This window comes from Rhinoraja longicauda, chromosome 11 (assembly GCF_053455715.1).
Source record: "Rhinoraja longicauda isolate Sanriku21f chromosome 11, sRhiLon1.1, whole genome shotgun sequence".
Classification (NCBI taxonomy): Eukaryota; Metazoa; Chordata; class Chondrichthyes; order Rajiformes; family Arhynchobatidae; genus Rhinoraja; species Rhinoraja longicauda.
This window is the reverse complement of record NC_135963.1, coordinates 5,952,119-5,978,888: the sequence shown is the minus strand read 5'-3', so window position 1 is coordinate 5,978,888 and position 26,770 is coordinate 5,952,119. Positions and strand designations below refer to the sequence as shown.

The 26,770-nt window shown below is 47.1% G+C and overlaps 1 protein-coding gene and 1 non-coding gene across 4 annotated transcripts in view; both read right to left on the bottom strand.

Moving 5' to 3' along the window:
* Positions 1–26,770, bottom strand: part of pigk (phosphatidylinositol glycan anchor biosynthesis, class K) — a 128,731-nt gene that overhangs the window by 36,689 nt on the left and 65,272 nt on the right. The gene's annotated exons all lie outside the window — the stretch shown is intronic.
* On the bottom strand, positions 13,515–13,617 carry LOC144598419 (U6 spliceosomal RNA). The gene has a single exon (XR_013547863.1). It is a non-coding gene; the product is annotated as a U6 spliceosomal RNA (small nuclear RNA).

Below are 26,770 nucleotides of genomic sequence, written 5' to 3'. Positions count from 1 at the left end.
GTTAAGCCTTCCCATCCTTTAATTCTTCAGGAGAAACTTGTTTAGTTTAGAGATACAGCGCGGACACAGGCCCTTCAGCCCACTGAGTCCGTGCCGACCAGCGATCTCCACATATTAACACTATCCTACATCCACTAGGGACATTTTTTTAAACTTTTACCAAGCCAATTAACTTACAAGCCTGTACATCTTTGGAGTGTGGGAGGAAACCGAAGATCTCAGAAAAACCCCACGCGGGTCGGGATGGAACCCGGGTCTCCGGCGCTGCATTCGCTGTAAGGCAGCAGCACTGCCGCTGCGCCACCGTTCTTCTGGAGGGAACGATCAGAACGTGGTTGTCAGCTGCAACAGGGAATGGGTGGGCCAAATAGCACAGATGTGCGGTGGTGGGATGAGCAAATCCACCAACAAAGGTCCTGCTGCATCAAATCGGCTTTGCTGCGCAGTAATCCAAAATAATTTTGCTGTTGCCAGGCCTAGAGGCCGAACAAGGGGGAATGGTGTACAATGTGTAGGTAGGTGCATATGCTGGTTTAAACCGAAGATAGACACAAAATGCTGGAGTAAAACTCAGCGGGACAGGCAGCATCTCCGGAGAGAAGGAATGGGTGACGTTTCAGGTCGAGGCCTGGAAACGTCACCCATTCCTTCTCTCCAGAGATGCTGCCTGTCCCGCTGAGTTTTACTCCAGCATTTTGTGTCTATCTCTGAGCAAACACAATGTGGGGTTTCCAGGGAAAACCATTTAGAAGGATGAGAGGGGATCTTATCGAAACGTATAAAGATTATTAAGTGGTTGGACACGTTAAAGGTAGGAAACATGTTCCCAATGTTGGGGGAGTCCAGAACAAGGGGCCACAGTTTAAGAATAAGGGGTAGGCCATTTAGAACGGAGATGAGGAAAAACTTTTCTAGTCAGAGAGTTGTGAATCTGTGGAATTCTCTGCCTCAGAAGGCAGTGGAGGCCAATTCTCTGAATGCATTCAAGAGAGAGCTAGATAGAGCTCTTAAGGATAGCGGAGTCAGGGGGTATGGGGAGAAGGCGGGAACGGGGTACTGATTGAGAATGATCAGCCATGATCACATTGAATGGCGGTGCTGGCTCGAAGGGCCGAATGGCCTCCTCCTGCACCTATTGTCTATTGTCTAAAACAATTTTTGATCACTTTTACCTCAGCTAGTTATACTTGGTGATGATTGTCAAGGATCATCAGTCTGAAGGAAGATCCCGACCCGAAACGCTGCCTAGTCGTTTTCTCCAGAGTTGCGGCCTGTCCCGCTGAGTTACTCCAGCATTTTGTGTCTTTCCTTGATAAACCAGCATCTGCAGTTCCTTGTTTCTTCACGAAGCAAATACTATGCTGGGTTTTTTTCAAGGAAAACACATTTTGATCACCTCAGCTAAATACACTGTTGTGGCGGATCGGGCCACTCCTTGGGTCAGCCCCCTCGTTACGTGACGGACAGGGAGAGGGGTTAAAAGCCAGACCAAGGGAAGGCGTAGCTATTCCCTAGGAGAACTACGCTGTGGGCAGGAGCTCACAGCCTAATAAAAATCTCACAAAACACTGCCTGGCGTCTTGCCTTTCTCTGGCCTCCGCCAGGCCACTACATTGGTGACCTCGACGTGGACATTGATCGGCCGGTGCTGGTTGCGCAGCCCCGCCCGCGCGGTCGCCCCCCGTCCAAGCTACCCCCTACGGTCTCTGTTTCGACCCCTCCACCTGTCGGTCAGCCGCCGGTCCCTGCGCCGGTCATGGTGCGCACCCGGGCTGGTCGCCTCGTGCGCCCTCCTGTCCGTTTTGTACCTCCGGTTCTTGGGGGGGGTCCTGTGGCGGATCGGGCCACTCCTTGGGTCAGCCCCCTCGTTACGTGACGGACAGGGAGAGGGGTTAAAAGCCAGACCAAGGGAAGGCGTAGCTATTCCCTAGGAGAACTACGCTGTGGGCAGGAGCTCACAGCCTAATAAAAATCTCACAAAACACTGCCTGGCGTCTTGCCTTTCTCTGGCCTCCGCCAGGCCACTACACTGTAGACTTTAGTCTTTAGAGAGATGGAGCTTAAGAATGATCAGTCTGAAGAAGGGTCTCGACCCGAAACGTCACCCATTCCTTCTCTCCAGAGATGTTGCCTGTCCCGCTGAGTTACTCCAGCATTTTGAAACTACCTTAGTCTTTAGAGATGCCGTGCAGAAACCTCGGCCCACCGAGTCCGCACCGACCGGTGATCACCCCGTACACTAACACTATCATAGACACGAGGCACAATTTACAATTTCACCGCAGCCAATTACTCTACAAACCTGCACGTCTTTGGGGTGTGGAAGGAAACCAGAGCACCCAGAGAAAACCCACGTGGTCATGGGAGAACGGACAGACTCCACACAGACAGCACCTGTAGTCTGGATTGCAGAGAACTTTCTTTACACAAAGTATTGAGTATATAAGTTGGAAGGTCATGCTGCAGTTATATAAGACGTTGATGAGGTCACATTTAGAGTACTGTGTTCAGTTTTGGTCACCATATTATAGGTTCGATCCTGACTATGCTATATTTAATTCCTATCTTTCTGGGAAAGATGTTGTCAAGCTGTGAAGGGTGCAGAGAAGATTTACGAAGCTGTTTCCAGGGCTGGAGGGCCTGAGCTATAGGGAGAGAGAGAGAGATTGAGCAGGCTGGGACTCTATTCCTTGGAACGCAGGAGGATGAGGGTGATCTTATAGAGGTGTACAAAATCATGGGAGGAATAGATTGAGTAAACGCAGTGTCTCTTGCCCAGGATTGGGGAATCGAGAACCAGAGGACATAGGTTTAATGTGAGGGGGGTAAGATTTAATAGGAACCTAAGAGGTAATTTTCTTTTTACGCAGAGTCGTGTGTGTATGGAACGAGTTGCCGGTGGAGGTAGTTCAGGCAGGTACTATCCCAACATTTAAGAAACATTTCGACAGGTACATGGGTAGAATAGGTTTAAAGGGATATGGGCCAAATGCAAGCAGATGGGACAAGTGTAGATGGGACATGTTAGCTATTATGGATAAGTTGGGCTGTTTCCATGCTGTTTGACTATGACTATCTAATTCTACTCCTATATTACCTTTAGAGATACAGCGCGGAAACAGGCCCATCGGCCCACCGAGTCCGTGCCGACCAGGGATAACCCCATACACTAACACCATGCCACAAACACGAGTGGCATTTTTACAGCTTACAAATTTCAATTAACCTGCAAACCTGTGTCTTTAGAGTGTGGGTGGAAACCAGAGCACCCGGAGAAAACCCACAGTCATAGGGAGAATGTACAAACTCTATACAGACCGCACCCGTAGTCAGGATCGAACCGGGGTCTCTGGCGCTGTAAGGAAGCGACTCTACTGTTGCGCCACTGTGGAACATCAATATGTCCAGTAACGCTCACTAACCTCCGACTAAAGTATTTCCTCATCTCCTTCCCAAAGATTCTAAAGGTAAAGTCAAGAGTCTTTAATTGTCATACGTGCAGACAACAGAACAATGAAATTCTTACTTGCAGCAGTACAACATAACCGTAGCTAACAGGATCTCATAAGGTCATAAGTGATAGGAGCAGAATTAGGCCATTCGGCCCCTCAAGTCTACGCCACCATTCAATCATGGCTGATCTATCTCTCCCTCCTAACCCCATTCTCCTGCCTTCTCCCCATAACCTCTGACACCCGTACTAATCAAGAATCTATCTATCTCTGTCTTAAAACTATCCATTGACTTGGCCTCCACAGCCTTCTGTGGCAAAGATTTCCGCAGATTCACCACCCTCTGACTAAAGAAATTCCTCCTCGTCTCCTTCCTAAAGGAACATCCTTTAATTCTGAGGCTGCGGCCTCTGGTCCTGGACTCTCCCACTAGTGAAAACATCCTCTCCACATCCACTCTATCCAAGCCTTTCACTATTCGGTACGTTTCAATAAGGTCCCCCCTCATTCTTCTAAACTCCAGCGAGTACAGGCCCAGTGCCGTCAAACGCTCTATAGCTGTAGATAAATATATAATAAACAAGAATCCAACATAAAAAAGCCCGTAGTCCTTTGTGCAACCGAAGGCAGTCCATTGTTCATAATTGACGTTTGTGTGGTGTGGTGTTCGAAAGCCTGATAGATGTTGGGAAGAAGCTGTTCTTGAAACTGGTCGTCACTGTATTTCTAGCTCCTGTGTCAACTTCCTGATGGTAGGAGTGAACTGAGAGTGTGGTCAGATTGGTGCGGTTGGTGTTGGAAAATAAAGAGGGACCCGGCAAGGGGTGGGGGGCAGCCGAGAACAAAGAGGAGGGGCCTGGCGGGGGGGCCACTGAGAACAAAGAGGAGGGGCCCGGCGGGGGATGGGGGGGCACTGAGAACAAAAGGGAGGGGCCCGGCGGGGGATGGGGGGCACTGAGAACAAAGGGGAGGGGTCCGGCGGGGGATGGGGGCACTGAGAACAAAGTGGAGGGGCCCGGCGGGGGATGGGGGGCACTGAGAACAAAGAGGGACAATCGGGACTATAATGAGTACTCTGTAACTTTGTCGGTGCCAGATACGTGGCGACTCTTGGCATACTTTGTGCATTGCATGCAAAAACATGGAGTTTTATTGTACACGTGACAATAAAGTATCATTGAATTGAATTGAATCATTGATGCTTGCTGCCTTTTTGAGGCAGCTCCTACTACAGATCCCTTTTACGACCTGGTTATTATCGCAGTGCTGCCTACGGAGTCTTGTTCTGCGCAAATCGGCCGTGTGTAGTTCCTATCTCCAAAGAAAACGCAATGTGGCAGGCGAACGTCGTTTCAAATAAATGCGTCAAGCTGAAATGATTAACATAGAAACATAGAAAATAGGTGCAGGAGTAGGCCATTCGGCCCTTCGAGCCTGCACCGCTATTCAATATGATCATGGCTGATCATCCAACTCAGTATCCCGTACATGCCTTCTCTCCATACCCCCTGATCCCTTTAGCCACAAGGGCCACATCTAACTCCCTCTTAAATATAGCCAATGAACTGGCCTCAACTACCTTCTGTGGCAGAGAATTCCACAGATTCACCACTCTCTGTGTGAAAAAAAACTTTCTCATCTCGGTCCTAAAAGACTTCCCCCTTATCCTTAAACTGTGACCCCTTGTTCTGGTCTTCCCCAACATCGGGAACAATCTTCCTGCATCTAGCCTCTCCAACCCCTTAAGAATTTTGTAAGTTTCTATAAGATCCCCCCTCAATCTTCTAAATTCCAGCGAGTACAAGCCGAGTCTATCCAGTCTTTCTTCATATGAAAGTCCTGCCATCCCAGGAATCAATCTGGTGAACCTTCCCTGTACTCCCTCTTTGGCAAGAATGTCTTTCCTCAGATTAGGAGACCAGAACTGTACGCAATACTCCAGGTGTCAAGTCAAGTCAAGTCAATTTTATTTGTATAGCACATTTAAAAACAACCCACGTTGACCAAAGTGCTGTACATTTGATTAGGTTCCAATAGAAAAAAAAATGAAAACATACAGTAGCACGCAAACAGTTCACAGCGCCTCCTCAATGAGCCTCAAACGCTAGGGAGTAGAAATATGTTTTGAGCCTGGACTTAAAGGAGTCGATGGAGGGGGCAGTTCTGATCGGGAGAGGGATGCTGTTCCACAGTCTAGGAGCTGCAACCGCAAAAGCGCGGTCACCCCTGAGTTTAAGCCTAGACCGTGGGATAGTGAATAGCCCCAAGTCGGCCGATCTGAGGGACCTGGAGTTAGAGAGGGGGGTTAGAAGATTTTTGATGTAGGGGGGGGAGTGTCCATTTAGGGCTTTATACGTGAATAGGAGGAGCTTGAAGTTGATTCTGTACCGTACAGGGAGCCAGTGGAGAGAGGCCAGAATCGGGGTGATGTGGTCCCTTTTACGGGTACCCGTCAGGAGTCTCGCTGCGGCGTTTTGGACCAGTTGCAGGCGGGACAGGGAAGATTGGCTGATCCCAGTGTATAGGTGTGGTCTCACCAATGCCCTGTACAACTGCAGCAGAACCTCCCTGATCCTACACTTCTTGTTAAATGGTTAACAAATTTTCAGAGCATTCTTGCAGGCAGGCACGTGCTCCAGAAAACAATTCCTCTGATTTATAAACCCGTGGGCCCAAGTGTGGCCCATCAAAGGCAGCGTTAACTCCACAGCCAAGAAGAACCCATCCCAGTGGAGCAGAGGGAGTCACCAGGCAGATCCTTTCTAATGCACGCTGCTCGACGTTTAGAAGGATATATGTGTGAGGATCTGAGACGTGATAGCCTGCTGCCAAAGATCTGTAAACTACTCTGGCAGGTTCTTCCTCGGATTATTCATTGGTGCATGCTGCAGGATGCCTGAGGAACGGTAGGATGGATGATTTTGTTTTCTTTTTCAATTCCCTCACTTGCTATTGATTGCATCTCGGCGCAAGGTCGCTCATCTAATTTGTAGCACTCAGAAGGACGGCAGCAGATTTTTGAGACTTGAAGCCTCTGGGCGTATTTTTCTTTTGGAGGAAGATCTTCTGACATTTACAGATAGCTGTGTTTTGTAAATCAACAGACTTGAGGGGTCTCGGGGTAGAAGTTCTATAACAGCTCGGGCTGTGTGATGCTCCTCATTTGATGAACTTGATCTATGTGATATTTACTGCTCTGGCATTTGGGCAGCTTTGGGTTCCTATATTTCTTTGTCACTCTGCGTTGATCAGTTAGCTGGCATTCAATGCTGGAGAAACTCAGCGGGACAGGCAGCATCTCTGGAGAGAAGGAATGGATGACTTCCCCAGACTGGGGAAGGGTCTCGACCCCGAAACGTCACCCGTTCCTTCTCTCCAGAGGTGCTGCTTGTCCTGCTGAGTTACTCCAGCGTTATGTGTCTTGTCTTCGGTGTAAACCAGCATCTGCAGTTCCTTTCTGCTCATTCCTTCCCGCAAGATCATCATAACCTCAGGACATCATAGAGTACTTGAAACGCTGTGGAAATCATAGGTGCTGTCCTTATGATGATAACTAGGCTGCCAGTGTGCACAGGACGGTCCCACGCTTCAAAGCTGTCTTAGAGGAATGTGTCTGCAATGGAAGAAGTATCATGGCAAAGGCATCCTGTCTTCAATGATAGAGGATCTCATAGAAACCTACAATATTCTAAAAGGACTGAAAGGTTGGTGAATCTGTGGAGTTCATTGCCACAGACGGCTATGGAGGCCAAGTCAATGGATATTTGTAAGTTGGAGATTGACATATTCTTGATTAGTAAGGGTGTCAGGAGTAGGGTTGAGAGAGAAAGATACATCAGCCATGATTGAATGGCGGAGTAGACTCGATGGGCCAAATGGCCTCATTCCGCTCCAAAACGTATTAATTTCTGAGGTAGCATCCGTGGGGGGAATGAACAGATGACTTTTGGGGTTGGGCCCCTTCTTCAGGCGGCCCCCTTCTTCAATGAAGGGGAGAATGTTTAGGAAAGAACTGCAGATGCTGGTTTGCATCGAAGGTAGACACAAAATGCTTTGGTAATTCAGCGGGGCAGGCAGTATCTCTGGAGAGAAGGAGTGGGTGACGTTTTGGGTCGAGACTCTTCTTCAGACTGATTGAGGGAGAATGTATTTGGATAGTAAAGGAGTAGGAATGATACAGGCCTAATGTGAGTGATTGAGACTAGATTAGATAGGTATCACAGTATAGACAAAATAGCTTAATTCTGCTCCTAAAACTTTAAGAACTTGACTTGACTCGTCTTTCTTTGAGTGTAGATTGGGGAACAAATATTAGCTGGGAGATCTGTGAGAATGCTTCACACCTACTTCCAAGTAGTGCCAGGAGAACTGCTTCTTCCAGAGATTACTGACGGCATGGTGGTGCAGTGGTAGAGATGCTGTCTTACAGCGTCAGAGACCCGGGTTCGATCCTAACGAGGGGTGCTGTCTGTATGGAGTTTGTACGTTCTTCCCGTGACGGCGTGATTATTCTCCGAGACCTTTAGTTTCCTCCAACACTCCAAAGACGTACAGGTTTGTAGGTTAATTGGCTTGGTATAAATGTAAGTCGTCCCTAGTGTGTGTAGGATAGTGTTAATGTACGGGGATCACTGGTCGGTGCGGACTCGGTGGGCCGAAGGGCCTGTTTCTGCGCTGTATCTCTAAACTAATCTAAACTAAAATTACAAAGCGTTCTCTGATTTAACCAGCAAACATCATCTCCACTGCCCTCAGGTGCAATGGAGTGCCAGCCTCAATATTACACCCTCAACTTTCTGGTTGTTTTACTTTACTTCAGAGAGACGTTAGCGATCCAGCGCGGAAACAGGTCCTTCGGCACACGAAGCCCGCGCCAACCAGCGATCACCCCATACACCGTACGTCTTTGGAGCGTGGGAGGAAACCGGAGCACACTGAGAAAACCCACGCGGTCACTTGGAGAACGTATAAGCTCTGTACAGACAGCACCCGAGGTCAGGATTGAACCTGGGTCTCTGGCGTTGTAAGGCAGCAACTTTACCGCTGCGCCATCGTGCCAGTGGCAGGAGTTACCACTGAGTCCCAGCTGACAAAGACTAATGTAAAAAAAAACTGCTGGAAATACTTTTTTTTCATGATGTACCTCACATAATTGGAGAGCCATCTAATGACATGGCAACATGGATTTTCATGTCACTGTAGTAGCTTCGAACCATTCAATCAGTCTCAGTAACATGCCTTTGCAATCACCAAGCATGAAATTGGTTACTACTAGATAAGATTCAAGATGTCTGCTTGCAGGGCCTTTGAACCTCTGCAGCGTCCGCAAACCACTGAAATTAAATTTCAGGTACAGCAATCTGCCAGCTTTGCAGATTCTCCACAGAAATGTATTTTTGTGCTCACTGAGGCAGGAGATGAGCGTCCTGGGAAATGGAACAATTCCCATTTCGGGCACCCGTCATCCAAATCACACGCTGGCACAGTAGGGACTGCACCATTAGGCCCAGAGTGAAGCCTGCTTTATTCATCCCCAGCCACGTGGCACAGACACAACCTTGGCTTGCCATTATTCTGTGGCTACTAGCCGCAGTTATCCATTTGGCACATATGTTTCGCTGAATTAGACTTAGATTTTAGCAACACAGCGGAGAAACAGGCCCTTTGGCCCCAACTCGCGATCTCCCCTATCCTACACGGCATGGTGGCGCAGCGGTAGAGTTGCTGCCTTACAGCGAATGCAGCGTCGGAGACTCAGGTTCGATCCTGACTACGGGCGCCGTCTGTACGGAGTTTGTACGTTCTCCCCGTGACCTGCGTGGGTTTTCTCCGAGATCTTCGGTTTCCTCCCACACTCCAAAGACGTACAGGTATGTAGGTTAATTGACTGGGTAAATGTAAAAATTGTCCCTAGTGTGTGTAGGATAGTGTTAATGTGCGGGGATCGCTGGACTGGATCGCTGGACTCGGTGGATCGAAGGGCCTGTTTCCGCGCAGTATCTCTAAAAAAATCTACACACAGGGGACAATCTTTACGATCCCAACTGAAGCCAATTAACCTGTGTACGAAGGAACTGCAGATGCTGGTTTACACCAAATGCATAAACGATTAACTCAGTGGGTCAGGCTGTATCTCTGGAGAAAACGTATAGGCCAAGGTTTCGGGTCGAGACCCTTCTTCAGACCTACCAACATGTCCATCTTTGGGGATGTGGGAGGTAACCGGAGCACCCGGAGAAAACCAACGCGGTCACAGGGAGAACGTGCAAACTCCGTGCAGACAGCATCCGTGGTCAAGATCGAACCTGGGTCTCGGCCACTGTCAGGCAGCATCTCTACCGCTGTGCCACCGCACCGCACGTCACGTTTAAGGGGAATTGAAAATCCCCAACACATTTCACAGGACAGGCTCGCAACAAGCAATGCACAAGATTTCCAGCCCATAGGACACGGAAATACCAAGAAAAATTTGCATTTATATAGCTCCTTCCACGGTAAATTCATTACTTTTTTAAGTTATCCACTTCTGCAAGGTATGAAAATAAGAAAACTAATTTGTAAACTGCAGACAATCTTTTTAAAAAAGAGCTAAATAACCAATGATTTGCATGACATAATAATTTTCAGCAGGATGCAAGATGAATGCTCTGCCTTCTTTGAAATGTCACCATTGTTTCTTTATACACACGCAGAGTAGAGGAAGCAACTTTTAGTTTAGTTTAGAGATGCAAAACAGAACAGGTCTACGGCCCACAGGATCCGTGCCAACCGCACACACTAGGGACAATTTACAATTTTTACCGAAGGCAATTAACCTACAAACCTGTACGTCTTTGGAGCACCCGGAGAAAACCCGATGCGGTCACGGGGAGAACGTACAAACTTCCGTTCCGACATCACCCGTAGTCAGGATCGAATCTCGGTCTCTGGCACTATAAGGCAGCAACTCTACCACTGCGCCGCGATTTATTGTAGTCTTGGGCAGAGGTGCTGCCGATCCAAGTGATGCATCCCGAGAGGAAGCATTCTACGCTGCGCCTCTAAAAATTGGTAAGAGTCAATTGAGGCATGCTGAATTTCTTCAGGTCTACGTGGAAGTAGAGCAATTAATCACATCTATATTAAAAGCATTGACGGCTTAAGGCAAGACACGTTAAAAGATCTAAATCCTTTGGATGAAGTAAACATTATTTTGGAATGCAATCCAACCGCAGCTGCAAACATTAATTAACACACAGCTCTCGGCCCAGTAGTAATCCTTTTTGTCCTGGGCCTCCTCCATTGGCAGAGTGAGGCCATGCGCAAAATGGAAAAACATCACCTCTTAATGAGCTTGGATAGTGTACAAAACAGCGGCATGAACGTTCAATTCTCTAATTTTAAGTAACTTCTACTAACACTCCCCTCCCCTCCCCCCTTGCTCCCTTCCTCCACCCTAGTCATTTTACCAGTTCCACACTTCACCATATTGTCTCCCTCTTGAGATCACACCTTCCTATTCTTGCTATTGAGGGCGTGCAGCGTAGGTTTACTAGGTTAATTCCCGGAATGGCGAGACTGTCATATGTTGAAAGACTGGAGCGACTAGGCTTGTATACGCTGGAATTTAGAATTATATTTTATTTTATTTAAATGTTATTTTCTTATACTGGAATTTAGAAGGATGAGAGGAGATCTTGTCGAAACATATAAGATTATTAAGGGGTTGGACACGTTAGAGGCAGGAAACATGTTCCCAATGTTGGGGGAGTCCAGAACAACGGGCCATAGTTTAAGAATAAGGGTTAGGCCATTTAGAACTGAGATGAGGAAAAGGTTTTTCAGTCAGAGAGTTGTGAATCTGTGGAATTCTCTGCCTCAGAAGGCAGTGGAGGCCAATTCTCTGAATGCATTCAAGGGAGAGCTAGATAGAGTTCTTAAGGATAGCGGAGTCAGGGGGTTTGGGGAGAAGGCAGGAACGGGGTACTGATTGTGAATGATCAGCCATGATCACATTGAATGGCGGTGCTGGCTCGAAGAGCCGAATGGCCTCCTCCTGCACCTATTGTCTATTGTCTTCCCTAGCCAACAATGGGTTTACCAGGGCACCAGCCTGCCTGAGGTCCTGTTTGGTCCTGCGTCTTTTCTCACCTCCAGCTCTTCACCCCCCTCACCCCCACCCTCGACGTTCAGCCTGATAAAGGGTCCCAACCCTAAACGTCACCCATCCTTTTCCTCCAGAGGTGTGCTGCCTGACCCGCTGAGTTACTCCAGCACTTTGTGTCAATCCTTAGCTTTATACTACCAAACGAATCAGTGGCCAGACTGCTCAAATAAAGGGGGAAAAAAAATATCTTCACTTCACAGCTACTTTAGTCTGCAAGCCTTTCCAGATTTTTAATGTCAATTGAGGGACAACTATCATCTCCCGTGGGTTGTTAGTTTAAGCAGAGTTTATATCTTACCAGAGATGTATCGGGTTTGAATTATACGTGCTCTCTCCTGTAAGGGACTGTTACAAAAAAAAAAGCTGATTATATCCAAACCCTTGGCTATATTTATTCATCAAGTTCTGTTACAAGAAACACATTAAAAAGAATATTTATCTCATGGATGCTATGAAGGGAAATTGGTCACCATGCCTTCCTGTGTAACACTTAGTCACGGTACAATACCTCTGGAAGGAGATCAATGATTGCAATGTAGGTTTGGACATCTGCTGTGGTAGGGGAAGGTTAAATGAGGATACTCGTACACCAGGTTGCCTCGAGAGTTCCTCATTTAGAGCAAGAAGTGATTTATCAAGGAGAGAGCACTGAAACATGCACAAATGCAACATAAATCCTTGGACCGGCACAAAAAGCTGGAGTTACTCGACAGGCCAGGCAGCATCTCCGGAGAAAAGGAATAGGTGACGTTTGGTGATCTCTGCCTCCTAATCCCATTTTCCTGCCTTCTCCCCATAACCCTGACACCCGTTCTAATCAAGAACTTCCAGGTGGGTTTCTCTGCGCCCCACCGAGACTTGCACTTATTTCTCCCCCACACCCCCCCTCCATTCCTTCCTCAAGCTTCTTAATTCACAACTCTTCAAACCTTTTGTCTCACACCTCCTTGTCTTTCCATCTCTGGCCTTTGCTCGTCACCTATCAAATAACCCTGTGACACATCTGTGTCGGACTATTACCCTGCCAGGCTTTGTCCTGCCCCTCCTCTCTACCCCAGCTTTCTATCCCCACCCCCCGAAAATCAGTCTGAACAAGGATCCCCCTGAAACGTCACCTAGCCACGTTCTCCTGACCCGCTGAGTTACCCCGGCACTTTGTGTCTTCTTTTGTAAACCAGCGCGTGCAGTTCAACGCCCATTCATTCTTCTTCTAAGAATTTCACCGTACCACTGTCGGTACATGTGAAGATAAAACATTCAAGTCTCGAGTCTTGTTTGGAAATCAAAGCAGCCTTTCACCACGGGTGAGGCTGGAGTGCACTTTCAACGGTCTTGAAACAAGCCCTACAACGACTTAATACACAACAAACGCTTATAAATCTTCCTGCCATCAGTGACATCTAACTACCCAGGCTTCCGTGTGTAATAACTTTTAAAACCAGCCTCAAGCTATGATAATGACAAATGTGAGTGTAATTCACTGCTGCTGGAATTCTAATGTGATACGAAAGCAAAGTTGCGATCCTAATCTATCATTTAGGAAAAAAAGGTATTATTTCACAGTTGACAATTTAATAGTAATTATCTTTTTTTGCTTCTTAAGATATGACTGCCCGAGGCAGTGTTGGAAATTGACAGTTAATTGCAATATAATTAGCTATTTAGGCGAACGCTAAATTCTGACAGGGTGAGTACCATTCGTTTTAACCTTCTGACAGCTTCCATTGAAACCTGCATGTTGCTTAGAAATAATTAAAGAACCTGATCTTGGCACTGTCCTTTGTAGATGACCAGGATCCATAATATGCAAGAGCTTGCAACATTCACCAAAATCCTACGGTGACAGAGCTTTGCCTAACGCTAATAAAATCATTATTGCGTATTTATACACCCTGGCAATCCCGTATATCCTTGAGAGGTGGATTTAACGCTTCGCGAACTTGCCTAGCGTCCTTGTGCAGGGGCCGTGCTAATCTTCTCTGTATCGTTCCAATTTCTGAAAACCTGAAAAGTCACCAATCCACATTCTCCAGAGATGCTGGCTGACCCGCTGAGTTATTCCAGCACCATGTGTCTTTCCATATATTCGTGATCTCCTTTACCTGACGATTGATAGTTATGCCAAGGCAACTTCAAACTCGGATGAATGAATGAATGAATGAATGAATGAATATTTCACTGTTACATGTGACAGTCACAGTGATATTCTTCATTTTGCATACCCAAGGTATGCAAAGAGCCGCCACATAAAGGGCGCGAACAAAGTTACAAAGAATCCCATTTTAACACTTAAACTTCACGCCCCAAGCATGTCTCCATGCCTCTCCGATTTCAGAACTACTTAAATGGTCATCAGAACTGTTATCCGTCTGTCAAATTTCCAGTTGCATGCTTGTGAAGAACCTTTGCTACGATAAAGATGTTGTATAGATCCAGCTTTAACACCAATTGTAACTTCATTGACTTTCTCTTCCTGTTGATTTGACTTTATTGTCATATGCATAAGTACAGTGAGGAACAGGTATGATGAAAACATCCAGCAGCATCAGAGGTACAAATGGTGGGGCTGGACTTGCCTGGTTCCATTCTCATGTTTTGTTCAGTTTATTGTCACGTGTACCGAGGTACAGTGAAAAGCTTTTGTTGCGTGCTCACCAGTCAGCAGACAATACGTGATTACAATCGAGCCATCCACAGTCTCTGTTGGAGCCGAGATTTAAAAGAGTGGAGCGACTGTGATGCCTGATGGTAGATCCACTCCTGTGACTGGCACACAAAGAGTCACCCGGGTTGGGCACCATCTTGGATCAGTATCCATTGGAGGCCAAGAAACATTTGTGGTTGTTTCTCTTCTTGTGCTTGCCCCATCCTCCAGGATCTGTCCTCAGGTTCCTTCCATTTCTCCTTCACACTCTGCCCCTTGATAACGTCAAAGGCAAGGAGCAAGAAGGGTCTCGAACCGAAACATCACCCATTGCTTCTCTCCAGAGATGCTGCCCATCCCGCTGAGTTACTCCAGCATTATGTGTCTCTACCTGCTGGTTTCCATCTGTGTGCTGTCTGCATCCAGTTACCTTACTTGAACCCTCAGTCTCTCTTTGGCCCCATAGCAGCAGCGTCCACGTCGCAGGGCTGGAAGCTGGAAGTGTCGTGAGCTAATTCTGCCACCACCATCATCTACTGTACAAGTGACGGCTCCCACTGATTGTCGCCGGAAGCTTGCGCCCTTTTTGGGACGGACGATGACAGCGATGTCAACATTTGAAACGTAGATGATGGACACGAAAGAAGAAGTAGGCTCTCTTCAGCCTGACCGGTCTGAAAAGTACCACAGGATGAGCTAATTTGCTCAAAATACCTACGAGGAAGACCAAATGAAATTCTTTGTATGTTTTTACATACTTGGCTAATAAATCAACTCCAATTACAATGTCAATCACAAAGCCACTGTCTTCAGTTGACCAACTCCATTCCCTAGTCATCCACGCCTTTCCCCTCACACCAATTTGTCCAAAACGAAATCTTTTTTACTGGAACAATAGAATTACAGGAACAACATTTGGGCAGCACTGTAGTTGCTGCCTTACAGCGTTTACAGCACCGGAGCCCTGATATTGATCCCAACTGCAGATGCTGTCTGTACGGAGTTTGTACGTTCTCCCCGTGACCGAATGGGTTTTCTCCAAGATTTTCGGTTGCCTCCCACACTCCAACGACGTACAGGCTTGTAGGTTAATTGGCGTGATATAAATGTAAATTGTCCCCAGTGTGTGTAGGATAGTGTTGGTGTGCGGGGATCGCTGGTCGGCGCGGACTCGGTGGGCCGAAGGGCCTGTTTCCGCGCTGTATCCCTAAATCAGACCTCTACTCATCTCCAGCTCAATTACTCCACCAACCCACACTACACCATTCAACACCCTCTTCCCTGACGACTCCCACCCGAAACATCATCCTCAATTCCATATAGGTTTCTTGAGCATGCTGACTTTATTCCCCCCACAGTAGCATATCAGCTTTTAGCCGTTCTTGGGTTCTCTCCCTTAACAACATCCACCTCATTACCTGATGTTTCCACTAGTGGGAGAGTCTAGGACCAGAGGCCACAGCCTCAGAAAAAAAAGGACGTTCCTTTAGGGAGGAGATGAGGCGGGGAATTTAGTCAGAGGACGGTGAATCTGTGGAATTCTTTGCCACAGAAGGCTGTGGGGGTCATGTCAATGGATATTTTTAAGGCGGAGATTGACAGATTCTTGATTCGTACGGGTGTCGGGGGTTATGGGGAGAAGGCAGGAGAATGGGGTTGAGAGGAAAATAGACAATAGATAATAGACAATAGGTGCAGGAGGAGGCCATTCGGCCCTTCGAGCCAGCACCGCCATTCAATGTGATCATGGCTGATCATTCTCAATCAGTACCCCGTTCCTGCCTTCTCCCCATACCCCCTGACTCCGCTATCCTTAAGAGCTCTATCTAGCTCTCTCTTGAGTGCATTCAGAGAATTGGCCTCCACTGCCTTCTGAGGCAGAGAATTCCATAGATTCACAACTCTCTGACTGGAAAAGTTTTTCCTCATCTCAGTTCTAAATGGCCTACCCCTTATTCTTAAACTGTGGCCCCTTGTTCTGGACTTCCCCCAACATTGGGAACATGTTTCCTGCCTCTAACCTGTCCAACCCCTTAATAATCTTATACGTTTCGATAAGATCTCCTCTCATCCTTCTAAATTCCAGTGTATACAAGCCTAAAGGTAGATCAGCCATGATAGAACGGTCTAATTCCACCCCTAGCACTTATGAACATGCTCCTTAAATCCCCTCTTTCACCAAGCATTTTGTTCTCAGCCCCAACATCTCCTTATGGGACCTGGGGTGAGATTTTGTCTGTTATACATCTTGCTTCGATATGTTTGGCTACATTAAAAATGCGACACGTGTTGTTGGTTGGGTCCCATTAATGTAATTATTGCCTGATTTCTTTCAGCGAAGTCTGGTAGTGTATTGATCCTGAGATCTGAGGGTCACAAGTTCAAATCCCCCAGAGGCAAGCAATGAATCTGGTAATGACGCTGATAATTTGCGAGCTGGCACCAGCAGAAAGTTATGTTTGTCGTTTTTAAAATGTGTTCACGCGTGTCCTCCACAGATGACTTTGCCCTATATACCTCGTGCTGGGATCGATTAGCCCTTAAGTGTCTGAGCAGGCTTCACGGCTGTCAAGCCAATTTATGCTGCCTTGCTATCTTCAACTACCCTGTGAGAACGAATAACTAAAACCTCCTTTCTTCTCGAGCAAAACATCACGAACCCTCATTGCAGGGGTGCGAGTGGAATTTGCATTCTGTGTTTGTGTTCAGTATCGTGATTGTCTCGAATGCGAGGCTGCGTCATTGCTCAATTAATGTGAGTTGGAAAACAAAAATTGTATTTACCACAGCCCCCCCACCCCCCCCCCCTCCACTCCACCCCACCCCCTCCCAAATAAATTCCGTAAGAAGGAATCACACATATTTAGGTAGTGATTTGGTAGTTCTTCAGGGGTGAATTTCCATGCCTGTATTTGAATTGTGTAGGAAGGAACTGCAGATGCTGATTAACACCGAAGATAGACACAAAATGCTGGAGTAACTCAGTGGGTCAGGCAGCATCTCTGGAGAAAATGGAGTAGATGATGTTTCGGGTCGAGACCCTTCCTCAAACAAAGAGTTCAGGCTGTGGAAGGGTCTTTACCCAAAATGTCACATTCCTTTTCTCCAGAGATGCTGCCTGACCCGCTGAGTTACTCCAGCATTTTGTGTCCGTATTTGCATTGCATCACTTAGGTTTTCAGTTTATTGTCATGTGTGAAACGCTTGGTTTTGCTTGCTGTCAGAAAGAGATCAGATAATACTATACATAGACAATAGGTGCAGGAGGAGGCTATTCGGCCCTTTGAGCCAGCACCACCATTCACTGTGATCATGGCTGATCATTCTCAATCAGTACCCTGTTCCTGCCCTCTCCCCATACCCCCTGACTCCGCTATCATTAAGAGCTCTATCTAGCTCTCTCTTGAAAGCATCCAGAGAATTGGCTTCCACTGCCTCCTGAGGCAGAGAATTCCACAGATTTACAACTCTCTGAGTGAAAACGTTTTTCCTCATCTCCGTTCTAAATGGCCTATCCTTTATTCTTAAACTGTGGCCCCTGGTTCTGGACTCCCCCAACCTTGGGAACATGTTTTCGGCCTCTAGCGTGTCCAATCCCTTAATAATCTTATACGTTTCAATAAGATCCCCTCTCATCCTTCTAAATTCCAGTGTGTACAAGCCCAGTCGCTCCAGTCTTTCAACATATGACAGTCCCACAACATAAATGCAATCGTGTCAAACTCAAGTACAATAGATAGTGCAAAGGGATAGATACAAAGTGCAGCACATAGTTCTCACCATTGTAGAGGGCATCAGTTTAACAGACAAACTGGGATCTTCTCAGCTAATTCACTGTCATTTATATATATATTTTTTTACGTGAGGAGACATAAACTGTACTCTACACTCCAGAGGTTGGCTTACCAAAATCCGATCTAATTTCAGAAAGACACTCAAAACCTCTCAATTATAAAGGCAAAAATGTATGTTGTCTTCCGAATAGCTTTCTGACCTATATATTAACTGCCATTCACATGCACTGACTTAATTAAACATTACCTTCTGTGCATAAAAACTTGCCCCTGCACGTCTCCTTTAATGCACTGGAGTAACTCGGTTCCTTTTACCTGACTGCTCTGCCCTCTAGCATTTCATTTTTTCCCAATTTTCCCCCAAATGGGGAAAGGAACTGAGTTACGCCAGTGCATTGTGTCTTTTTTTTTGTAAGCCAGCATCTGCAGTTCCTCATTTCTACAAAAGACTAACGATCATTGCTGCAAGGTGAAAGGAGCAAAGTTTGAAGGAGATGTGTGGGACAAGTTTTTATACACAGTCGGCCTCTTCTTACCAGAGACCATGGTGGGTGTCTGAAGTACGCTGCCAGGGGTGGTGGTGGACGCAGATGCAATAGTGGTGACTAAGATGTTTTTAGATTGGCAGGTGCATATGCAGGGAATGGAGGGGTATGGATCATGTGCAGGCAGGTAAGATTAGATTATCTTGACATCATGTTCGGTACAGTACTGACATTGTGGGCCAAAGGGCCTGTTCCTGTGCTGTACTGTTCAAGATTTCAAGATTCAATTTATTGTCATGTGTACCAATTAAGGTACAGTGAAATTTGAGTTACCGTACAGCCATACTAAGTAAACAGCAACAAGAGACACAGCCACATAAAATGACATTTAACATAAACATCCACCACAGGGGTCTCCACATTCCTCACTGTGATGGAAGGTAATAAAGTTCAATCAGCTTCCTCTTTGTTCACCCGCGGTCGGGGCTGTTGAACCGTCTGCAGTCGCCGCTGCCGACTGTCCGAGGCCCTCGCGTCGGGATGATCAAAACTCCCGCGTTGGTACAGATTGAAACTCTCTCCGCGGCACAGAGCTCCCGAGTCGGCCTCTTGTTACCAGAGACCGCGGGCTTCACGGTGTTAGAGTCCACAGGCCCCGCAGTTGGAGCTCTCCGCAGTCGATCCTCAGCGAAGGATCGCAGCTCCGCGATGTTAAAGTCCGCGCCGCGCCCGCGGCATGAAGCGTTGGGACGGTCTCCAGGAACTCCAGGCCGCCAACTCCTCCATTTGGTAGTCCGATTAATAGATTTGCCGACGACATGAATATTGGTGGAGTTGTGGACAGTGAGGAAGACAGTAGGATGTCGATCAGCTGGAAGTTTGGACAAAGAAGTGGCGTATAGAGTGTAGAAAGGAACTGCAGATGCTGCTTTATACAAGATAGTCACAAAGTGCTGGAGTAACTCAGCGGCTCAGGCAGCATCTCTGGAGAAAGGATGGGTCCTGACCCGAAATGTCACTCTTTTTTCTCCAAAGATGCTGCCTGACCCCCTGAGTTACTCCAGCACTTTGTGTCCATCTTCGATGTCAAATAGACTTTAAACCAAACAAGTGTGAGATGGTGTATTTTGGGATATCGAGTCCACAGGCCCCTCGGTTGGAGCTCTCCGCGGTCGATCCTCGGCAAAGGGCCGCAGCTCCGCGATGTTAAAGACCGCGCTGCCCCCGCGGCATGGAGCGCCGGCACGGTCTCCAGAAAAAGGCTGCCAACTCCTCGATGTTAGGCCGCAGTGGGGACGGGTACACGACACGGAGAAAAATCGCATCTCCGTCGAGGTAAGAGATTTTCTATGTTCCATGTAAAATGTTTGTGAAATACAGCCACCGTTGTACCCCAGGAAGCACAGCGCACAACAAGGAACTGCCACACTGCTTCATAGCTTTCCATTATTGATGAACCCACAATAATACATCGAATTGAATTTAGGATTGAAGAGAACCTTCAGCCTGGAGGTGCCACAGAATGCAATTATATTGCACCGAAAAAAAAGTCCCTAAATCTTATTAAATTCATTCATCCCTTCCGATTTAAACAGAAATTTCTCTACAGGCATCATTTCGAATTGTTGCTCAACCATAACAGAAGGAGATCCTTGATATCAAAACTAATCTGGGAGCAAAAGACAGGAACGGGCTCGCTCTGAAACCAGGGTCTCAGGCAATTCAGTGGAGTCGCCTAATATCCCTAAATGTGCTCAATTATCATCCGAGTACACAATAAATATTAGGTCTCTCCTTGCACTCCTGATGCACTTCCACCAAACATCATGGGCACGGAGTCCACAACAAACTGCAGGTAGAATGCACAGGGAGGAACTGCAAATGCCGGTTTAAACCGAAGACAGACGCAAGAGGCTGGAGTAACTCAGCAGGTCAGGCAGCAGCTCGGGAGAAAGGGAATAGGTGGACACCCTTCTTCAGACCGAGTCAAGGGAAAGGGAAACGAGAAAGTAGGCATGCAGGTGCAGCAGGCAGTGAAGAAAGCGAATGGTATGTTGGCATTCATAGCGAAGGGATTTGAGTATAGGAGCAGGGAGGTTCTGCTGCAGTTGTACAGGGCATTGGTGAGATCACACCTGGAGTATTGCGAACAGTTTTGGTCTCCTAATCTGAGGAAATACATTCTTGCCATAGAGGGAGTACAGAGAAGGTTCACCAGATTGATTCCTGGGATGGCAGGACTTTCATATGAAGAAAGACTGGATAGACTCGGCTTGTACTCGCTGGAATTTAGAAGATTGAGGGGGGATCCTATAGAAACTTACAAAATGCTTAAGGGGTTGGAGAGGCTAGATGCAGGAAGATTGTTCCCGATGTTGGGGAAGTCCAGAACAAGGGGTCACAGTTTAAGGTTAAGGGCGAAGTCTTTTAGGACCGAGATGAGAACGTTTTTTTTCACACAGAGAGTGGTGAATCTGTGGAATTCTCTGCCACAGAAGGTAGTTGAGGCCAGTTCATTGGCTATATTTAAGAGGGAGTTAGATGTGGCCCTTGTGGCTAAAGGGATCAGGGGGTATGGAGAGAAGGCAGGTACAGGATACTGAGTTGGATGATCAGCCATGATCATATTGAATGGCGGTGCAGGCTCGAAGGGCCGAATGGCCTACTCCTGCACCTATTTTCTATGTTTCTATGTTTCTATGAGAGATATAGACGGTGATATGGAGAGATACAGAACAAATGAATGAAAGATATACAAAAAGTAACGACAATCAAGGAAAGGTGGAGCCCACAATGGTCCATTGTTGGCGGTGGGCGAGGTGATAACGAGTTATTAGGACCTTAAAACTCAACAGGGTGACAGTGAAACTAGTTTGATGACGAGGCTGGGGGAGGGACGGGGAGAGAGGGGATGCAAGGCTTACTTGAGGGTCAGACACTGCTTTACTAAAAAGGATGTAAAGTGCGGGACTAATTCAGCGGGTGGGGCAGCATTGTAGAGAACATGGATCGGCGATGTTATGGGCGAACCTGAAGAAGGGGTTGCAATTGAGTCTGGAGAATGCTGTCGACCAGTAGCGTCGCCTATCCATGTTCTCCAGAGATGCTGCCCGACCCGCCGAGCTACTCCAGCACTTTGAGTCTTTTCAAGAACTTGAAATTTGGAAGAGAGTACGGAAGCCGGTTTAAGTTTCATGTGGAAGGAACTGCAGATGCTGGAATCTTGATCAAAACAGAAAATGCTCGGGTCCGAAGAAGGGTCTCGACCCGAAACATCACCCATTCCTTCGATCCAGAGATGCTGCCTGTCCCGCTGAGCTACTCTAGCATTTTGTGTCTATCGTAAATGCTGGCGGAACTCGGCGGTTCAGGCAGTATCTGTGATTGGAATGGACAGCCGACGTTTCAGGTCAGGACCCTTCTTCAGAATGGTGCCCTGACCTGAAATGAGATCTGTCCATTGCCTCCAAAGATGCTGAGTTCCTCCAGCTCTTTGTGTTTTGCTGATGATTCACGTAGGTTGTACAAAGTGGTGAAAATGGAGAAGTAACATTCCCCCATCAATCCTGCCAGGACACCGCGCTGTTCCACATTATTGGGATTGATTTTATTCACATCATTGGTATTGTGTACCCATCGCCACGCTGCATTTACTGGAGAATTGATCCTGCTGCACTCAGACTCTCTGGTTTTGATCAGGACTTCAAAGACAGGGGTTGCTTGCTGCACCTCATAATTAAACAAGACAACTTGTATTAGTGTAGGGATGGACTGCAGATGCTGGTTTTATACCGAAGAAAGACACAAAAAGCTGGAGTAACTCTGCAGGTCAGGCAGCAACTCTGGAGAGAAAGAAAGGGTTACATTTCCGGTCAGGACCCTTCCTCAGACTAAGAGTCGGGGGAAAGGGGAACGAGAGATATAGACGGTACTTAGGACAAATGAATGGAAGATATCAACTGCCTTGATCAATTTAAGTGCTTCGAGGCAGCTGTGTAGGAAAATAACTGCAGATGCTGGTACAAATCGAAGGTACCACAAAACGCCGGAGTAACTCAGCGGGTCAGGCAGCATCTCAGGGGAGAAGGAATGGGTGACGTTTCGGGTCGAGACCCTTCTTCAGACTGAGGCAGCTATGTTATCGGCTGTTTCAAAGTGATGTTTGAGGGGTAGATATCGGCCAGGACACCGGGCAAAACACACACCCTTGTTTATCAAATAGTAGGACTGAAAAATGGCCAGGGGTTTGAGAATAGTAAATCATAAAGGATTACGGGACGTCAATGTCCACTGTGCCCCAAGGAAGCAGAATCCGCTCTTCAGACACTCGAAGCCAGAGGTCCTGCAGAAAGGAACAGAGCCCTGCAAAGGGTCCAGCAACTTGCTGACTTGACATGACATATGCTCTCACTTCACTCCTGCCATCGGGAAAAATGTCTCCCCCACAACCTCCAGCGTTCCAGAGAAAACAATCCAAGTCTGTCCAATCTCTCCCTGTAGCTACTACCCCCTAATCCAGGCAACATTCCAGTAAACCTCCTTGCTCTCTTGGCAATGTCTCATATCCTTCCTGTAATGCGCCCACCAGGACGCCAATGTAATATTCCAAATGTGGCCTAACCATAGCCCTATAAGGCTGCATCATGACATGCTGACTCTTATACTCAATCCCCAGATTTATGAAGGCAAGCAAACCATTGGATGCACAGTCTCTTGCCTAGAGTAGATGGATCGAGGACTAGAAGACATAGGTTTACGGTGAAGGAGAAAACATTTAACAGGAATCTGAGCGATAACTTTTTCACACAAAGGGTGGTGGGTGTATGGAACAAGCTGCCAGCGGTGGGAGATGAGGCAGGGACTATCCCAAGAAACAGTTGGACAGGTACACGGATAGGACAGATTTGAAGGATGAGAGGGGATCTTAGCGAAACGTATAAGATTATTAAGGGGTTGGACACGTTAGAGGCAGGAAACATGTTTAGAAGGATGAGAGGGGATCTTATCGAAACGTATAAGATTATTAACGGGTTGGACACGTTAGAGGCAGGAAACATGTTCCCAATGTTGGGGGAGTCCAGAACAAGGGGCCACAGTTTAAGAATAAGGGGTAGGCCATTTAGAACGGAGATGTGGAAAAACTTTTTCAGTCAGAGAGTTGTGAATCTGTGGAATTCTCTGCCTCAGAAGGCAGTGGAGGCCAATTCTCTGAATGCATTCAAGAGAGAGCTAGAGAGAGAGCTCTTAAGGATAGCGGAGTCAGGGGGTATGGGGAGAAGGCAGGAACGGGGTACTGATTGAGAATGATCAGCCATGATCACATTGAATGGCGGTGCTGGCTCGAAGGGCCGAATGGCCTACTCCTGCACCTATTGTCTATTGTCTATTGTTTGGAGGGTTATGGACCAAATGCGGGCAGGTGGGACTAGTGTAGCTGGTACATGCAGGCGGCTGTGAGCAAGTTGGGCCGAAGGGCCTGTTTCCACGCTGCTTCACTCTAGGACACTATAAGCCTTCTTTACCACGTTCCCAGAGGCACAGTTGTAACCTTGACACCCATCCGCCCCAATCGATTGTTGAATGCCATCCATAATTCCCGGCATGACTCTGTAGTCACAGCAGGGCGGCTATTTTCCACAGCAGTGCAATCCGTCACTGTTTTCACTTTTGTTTATGAAAATGTATTGACAATTCGCCTGTTCCCCTCTTCGTTCCATTTATCAGGTGACCCGGACTTGGCGAGTGAATTCTAAGTAAGTGACATCTCACAGTGGATGAGGTCACTCGAAGTTCTGCGCACCTCAGTTTTTGTCACGGAAGATGTCTCCCGGTGTTCAATCATCCGTTTGTTGGGCATATAAATGATTTTCCCTGAGGTGAGACTGTCAATCAAAGACCCGTGAAAAAACCCTGAGTAAACAATTTCAAGCAATGGACTTAACACACACACACACTTTACATTAACCTAACCTAATCTCACACCCAGCAAAAATCTATATATCCACCCCTGCTTCATTGGTTTCTGAAAGAAAGATTTCATCAGTTCAAATCAGTGGAGCAGAAGTAGGCCATTTGGCCCATCCAGCCTATTCTGCCATTCAATCATGGCTGATCTATCTTTCCATCTCAACCCCATTCTCCCCATAACACCTGACACCCGTACTAATCAAGAAACTGTCAATCTCCGCCATAAAAATATCCATTGACGGCCTCCACAGCCGTCTGTGGCAATGAATTCCACCGATTCACCACCCTCTGACTAAAGAAATTCCTTCTCCTCTCCTTCCTAAAGGTCTGTCCTTTTATTCTGAAGTTATGGCCTCTGGTCGTAGACTCTCCCACTAGTGGAAACATCCTCTGCACATCCACTCTATCCAGGGCTTTCACTATTCGGTGAGGTTTCATTGAGGTTCCCCCCTCATCCTTCTAAACTCCAGCGAGTACAGGCCCAGTGCCGTCAAACGCTCATGATATGTTAACCCGACCATTGCTGAGATCATTCTCGTGAAGCACTCATGGCTCAGCAGCAGCATTGTCATCACTGAGAACAGGAGGTCGTAGGTTCAAATCCCGCAGGAGACTTGATTGCACTGTACAACCGAGGCAGTCAATCAGGAGATATTAAATCAAAACCCGGTCTATCCATCCCAGATGCATGTGAAGCACTCTGCTGCACCGTTCAAAAAATGACCAGAGAATTGTCACTGATGTCCTGCTCGGCTCGATCAGAAGGAGAGAGAGAGAGAGAGGGAGAGAGGGAGAGAGGGAGAGAGGGAGAGAGGGAGAGAGAGAGAGAGAGAGAGAAAATGGGTGCAGGAGGAGGCCATTTGGCCCTTCGAGCCAGCACCGCCATTCATTGTGATCATGGCTGATCATCCACAATCAGTACCCCGTGCCTGCCTTCTCCCCATATCCCTTGATTCCGCCAGCCCCTAGAGCTCTATCTAACTCTCTTTTAAATTCATCTAATGAATTGGCCTCGACTCCCTTCTGTGGCAGAGAATTCCACAAATTCGCAACTCTCTGGGTGAAAAAGTGTCTTCTCACCTCAGTTTTAAATGGCCATCCCAGGGATTAACCTCATTAACCTCGAGACCCTTTTTCAGACTGAGGTCTGAAAAGAGGTTGGCAATGTAGGGAGAGGTTGAGTAGGCGGGGACTCTATTCCTTGGAGGGCAGGAGGATGAGTGGTAATCTTATAGGGGTGTACAAAATCATGAGTGGAATAGATCGGGCAGACGCACAGATCCTCTTGCCAGAGTAGTGGAATCGTGGACCAGAGGACATAGCTTTAAGGTGAAGGGGAAAAGATTTAATAGGAATCCGAGGGGTAGCTTTATATGGAACAAGGTATCAGAGGAGGTACTTGAGGGACTATCATAACAATAGACAATAGACAATAGACAATAGGTGCAGGAGTAGGCCATTCGAGCCAGCACCACCATTCAATGTGATCATGGCTGATCATTCTCAATCAGTACCCCGTTCCTGCCTTCTCCCCATACCCCCTGACTCCGCTATCCTTAAGAGCTCTATCTAGCTCTCGCTTGAATGCATTCAGAGAATTGGCCTCCACTGCCTTCTGAGGCAGTGAATTCCACAGATTTACAACTCTCTGACTGAAAAAGTTTTTCCTCATCTCAGTTCTAAATGGCCTACCCCTTATTCTTAAACTGTGGCCCTGGTTCTGGACTCCCCTAACATTGGGAACATGTTTCCTGCCTCTAACATGTCCAACCCCTTAATAATCTTATATGTTTCGATAAGATCCCCTCTCATCCTTCTAAATTCAAGTGTATACAAGCCTAGCCGCTCCAGTCTTTCAACATATGACAGTCCCGCCATTCCGGGAATTAACCTAGTAAACCTACGTTGCACGCCCTCAATAGCAAGAATATCCTTCCTCAAACTTGGAGACCAAAACTGTACACAGAACTCCAGGTGCGGGTCTCACTAGGGCCCTATACAACTGCAGAAGGACGTTTGAGAAACAGGTAGACGGGTACATGGATAGGATAGGCTTGGAGGGATATGGGCCAAACGCAAGCAGGTTGGATGAGTGTAGCTGGGATATGTTGGTCCATGTGGGCAAATTGGGCCAAAGGGCCTGTTTCCACACTGTATGACTCTTATAACTATGTGAGGAATTAAGATTCTGGGGAATTTTAAGCTCCTGCGGAACTAACAGAACTGGCAAGACCTACTTCCCTATTCCATTTCTATGCAAAAAATTTAAAGTATTTTGAACC